Here is a 5,087-nt window from a genome sequence, read left to right as displayed (position 1 = left end):
CATGTAACAGCTTTTTGATGTGTGAAGCACAGTAACAATGGTGCTACAGGGCCCACTGGTAGGTAGCAGCTGGGGGAAAGAGCCGAGGCAGTGCATTATGGGAAGAGGGAATATTGGCAAAGACGTGGTGGTTTGGAAAGGCACGGCATGGTTTAGGGAACCATAGAAAGCAATCACTCCTCACGACCAAATTGTAAGGCAAGATGCTCCTCCCAGGTATTTTTTGGAAAGGGGCCATCTTATATTTGATTTCTTCCAAAGTCTTTCATTTTATCAGGTTATCTCCTGGTTGTTTAAGTGAATATGTTAAATATTACTGGTAGCTATTTAGGCTTTTCAGCGATATCCCCAAACATTTGTACATTCAAGCGGGCCATTAGAACTTTTTTGGGGTGCTCTTGTCATGACAAGATGGGGGAATCGCCTTACATTGGGGTCACCCGAGGTTAGTGTATGCGATGGTTTGTTCTACTGGAGACCAGCCCGTGGAGCTCAGCAAGAGGTGAAGTGGGAGAGTTAGGCAAGTGGTCAAATCACGGATGACCTTGGGTTGCATGCCAAGTCTGCAGCAGGCAATGGAAATCTGATAAAAGTTCATAAGATCAGTGTATCTTAATGAAATCGGCATTTTGGAAGAATTATGTGGGTGGTAATGTAGAGAGGGGCCCAGAAATGTAAGAATGTCAATTTATGACAGAAATACAAGTGCACTGGCAGCAGTAATCCTGTCAATCTCGTTTTGTGGTTGCATCCTCAGAGGCTGGAAGAGTACCCAGCTCAGGGAAGGCAGTCAAAACCTAGTGAAGGATTCAGGGGTGGGCGGCGGGGGGGGGGGGTAGGGGCACCTGGGTGGCTCAGTTGGTTAAGCGTAAGATTCCCGATTTCGGCTCAGGTCATGATCTCACGGTTCGTGAGTTTGAGCTCTGTGTTGGGCTCTGTGCTGACTGATCTCTGCTTGGGATTGTCTCTCCCTCACTCTCTGCCCTCCCCTGCTTACATGCATGCTCTCTCTCAAAAATAAATAAACTTAAAAAAAAAAAACACCTTAGTGAATGAATAAATGAGTGAATGAACAAATGGCCCACTCTAAAACTACCTGTCTTTACTCCACATTTCACCCTCATCAGAAGAGGCTACCTCAAGAGTTTTCAAGACGGCTTTTCCCACTTTTGACCCTAGGTCCCTTCTGGTTTAATCTGTCTTTCCCAACCAGAGCCCCTTCTTCTAACCAATTCCACTCTTCTGATGTCTCATCATTAAAGTCTCAAGGACTACTATGCCAATATATTACCTTAAAACTTCTGTGGAAAGGTACCACTTCTAGGGAGCATATTAAGGGCAATAAGTCACCTTGTTACTTGCCCATCACCCTCTACTCTTAGTCACTTCATTGTGGCACCTCCCATAATACAAATTTCTTTATTCCTGGTTAGGCTTAGAAATTGAATACAGATATTGAGAAAACTGTCTCACTCTAGAGAATAAAATAAAGTTGGATCGGTACGTCAAACTGTATACAAAGGTGTCCTCCAGATGGACCTTGATGTGAAAAGTGAAAACAAAGGTAGAAGCTGTATGATCTTGCAGCAGACAGGACTTCTCAAACAAGATGGATTTGACTACATCAAAACATTAGATCTCTATTTGAAAAGGACACGGCTATAGACAATGTTAGTAGATGGGTGACAGATCAGAAGATATTTCCAGCGTCTAAAACTGACCAGGGATACCATCTGGAAGGTACAAGAAAACCCTGCAAAAAAAGAAGAAAATGGCAGATAACTTAATCAAAACAGGGCAAAAGCTAAAGATAGGTTATTCATTGTTGAAATACGTTTTTAGGCCCAAGGTGGAGCCGTTCCTGCCCAGGATGCCACGTCCTCAAACTTTTGTGCTCCTGTAAATGTTTCACTTGGCCAGAAATGGAATATATCCAGTTAGCTAATCTCCAAACACCAAGTCAACTCTGGGTTCTATACTTATTTCCTTGTTTCTTTCTTTTTTTTTTTTTCTTTTTTTTTAATAAGGCCAGATATATAACACCAGCCAATCGTGCCCTGTTTCTGCTTTGCTGCTTCCAATGCTCTAATAACTTGCTCTTGCCCAAAATCCCTCGGGAAGAGTGTTCCACTGCTTATGGGGCATGTACTCACCCAATCCATGGATTGTTTTCCCTTGAATAAAGGACATCGAATTCACTACAACATTGTTTTAGTTTTGTCATTTGACATCATATAACAAAAGTATAAAGAGCTATTCTTCTTTGTTAGCAACCCCCCAAATGCAAATTATAATACGACAATGAGTTAACACTTAATATCCATTAGATAGAAGAAAATTAGAAATTTAGAAAATACCAAATGTCAAAGAGTAGATATCCAAGGTTTTAACAATCACAGCATTGGGGGGAAAGAAAGAGAGAAAGAGAGAAAGAGAGAAAGAGAGAAAGAAAGAAAGAAAGAAAGAAAGAAAGAAAGAAAGAAAGAAAACGGAGCGCCTGGGTGGCTCAGTTGGTTAGGCATCTGCTGATTTCGGCTCAGGCCGTGATCTCATGGTTCGTGGGTTCGAGCCCTGCATAGGGCTCTGTGCTGACATTGTGGGGCCTGCTTGGGATTCTTCTCTCTCTCCCTCTCTCTTTCTCCCTCTCTTTCTGTCCCTCCCTGGCTTGTGCTCATGCTCTCTTTCTCTTTCAAAAGTAAATAAATAAACTTAAAAAAAAAAAAAGAAACAGAATTCTTGAGTGTCCTGTGTATGTAAAGTTTAACACATACACAAAACGATAGAATACTTTTTAAAGATACATACATTTTCAAGGACATTTATTGAACACAGAGAGAGTTTCTGTCAGAAGAAGTTGGGGGAATGGAAGTGAGGTTTGGAGAAAGGGAAAATAAAATAAAGTTAAAACTAAATGAAATAAGAAAGCTCTCTTGCACAGATTAAAGGTGGATTGTGATCTGTGTAGCGTGATTAGCTCATCTGCACCTGAGTTCCAAAATAAATAAATAAATGGAGAGAACAAGCCTCGGGGAGATTTCCCCTCATAATCTCTGATTTACAAGGTAGCGCGCTAACTGCTGAAACACAAAGTCTTTAATTAGTTCCTGTCCATAGGTGACTGCTTTTCCAACTGGAGTAACGGAAGGCAAATTTGGGGATTTTTCTCACTCCCCAAGTACTGCTCTTACAGATGATTAAGTGTTCGCCCTTGTTCCCTGCAGCCCACTCAGATAAAAGCCAAGACCACCCCTACGAAAACATTTCCAAGGAGTGAAGTTTGAAAATATAATTTTGACAAAAAAAAAAAAAAAAAAAAAAAAAAGAATTAGCATCACCCAGGGATTAGGGAGCTGGCTTGAAGACCACACAGGAAGTCAGAGATTAACTCACAATTGACTGGATATTCTTTTTTTTTTTCTTTTTTTAAATTTTCATCGTTTATTGCTGTGAGTAGCATATCGCATATGCACACTTTTTAGAAATTGTTTTGTTTTTTTGTGACCACATGTTCTTTAAAAAAGTTTTTTTAATGTTTATATTTATTTTGCGAGGGAGGGGCAGAGAGAGAGGGAGACACAGAATCCCAAGCAGGCTCCAAGCTCTGAGCTGTCAGCACAGAGCCCTGAGGCGGGGCCTAAACTCATGAACCTCTAGATCACGACCTGAGCCGAAGTCAGACGCTCAACTGCCAGAGCCACCCAGGCGCCCCTATGACCGCATGTTCTTGTAAATAACTTGCCTGGCATTTAATTTCCACATGTTAAAACGGGGACATCCACTGTCAGGGACTTTGTTGAAAGCCTCTGAAGAAAACCAAAACAAGTATCTATGGAATCTTGAATTCTGAGTGTGAAGGGCATGGTGGTTATGAAAATCAGGTATTTGGGGGCACCTGGGTGGCTTAGTTGGTTAAGCGCCCAATTCTTGATTTCGGCTCAGGTCATGATGTTGTGGTTCATGAGATCGACAGGCTCTGATCTGATAGCACAGGGCCTGCTTGGGATTCACTCCCCTTCTTGCTGTCCCTCCCCTGCTCATGCTTTCTTTCAAAATAAATAAATAAACTTAAGGAAAAAAGAAAATGAGGTATTTTTATTATTTGTTGTGGCTATTGGAGTTATTTAACACTACTAAGCAAGTAAAATACCAAATGAATGTAATTAAAATCGCTCAGTCAGAGCTTGTCTGGGGTTGTCCTTACACATATTTTTTTTTTTTTAAAGGGGAGAGGTGTTTAGAGCATTCCAGTATCAGTAAGCAGTGAATCACTCATAAGAATTGGATGAAATGAAAATATTCGGAAGAGTGTTGGGCCAATGCACCATTTTGGTATTCATCTTCAATGGAGTTCTGAGCAAAAGAAGAGGCTCAGGCATAGAGGCTTTCTTCTTTATACTTCGGTAGGGTTGGGATTGGCCAGGGGATAACATATTTCACTGCGCTGACTTTAATAGGATAAGGTGTTGGCTAATACGATAACAGCATGAGAGGAGATTTAGGTGATCTCAGGGGCTTGGGGCAGGGGGAATGAAACCAGTCACTAAAATGACAGTCTAATGATATAAGAATGGGACCAGCTGAGGGGGTGCAAAAACCTTACCCGAAGCAGTGGACTTAGAAATTCTACACTGCTCCCTCTCAACTTCCAGATGTTTTTCTGAAATGAAATGTACCATGGTATGAATCTTACTAAACCCAGGTCATCTCTTGGGAACAGGTGAAGGGGATAGAAGTTGACGTCACAGGTGGAAGGGAAAGACAGGTGAGGTTATGGGGAAGCAGTTATCACCTATTTATACCACAGGTGAGTCTGGTGAGATGGAGTTAGATCGGAGTTTGAATCCCAACTAGGCCAACTTCCGGCTGGGTAAACGTCAACAGGTTTCTTCACCTCTCTGCACATAGGTTTCCTCATGTGTGTAGAGTTCAAATGTCTAATAATTGAAGAGCTATCACCCATGTAATTAAGAGACACCTGTTTCTTCTAGGAATACAACATTTATTTCTACAAGTCCCACACACACAGATTGGTCTCAAATGCAAGCTTCCGTGTCCTCCACAGGAGTAGCAAGGAGTGTCTTCTGCCT

This window comes from Panthera onca, chromosome D1 (genome assembly GCF_046562875.1).
Source record: "Panthera onca isolate mPanOnc1 chromosome D1, mPanOnc1 haplotype 2, whole genome shotgun sequence".
NCBI classification, from domain to species: Eukaryota; Metazoa; Chordata; class Mammalia; order Carnivora; family Felidae; genus Panthera; species Panthera onca.
The sequence above is the reverse complement of the archived record's forward strand: the minus strand, read 5'-3'. Positions refer to the sequence as shown.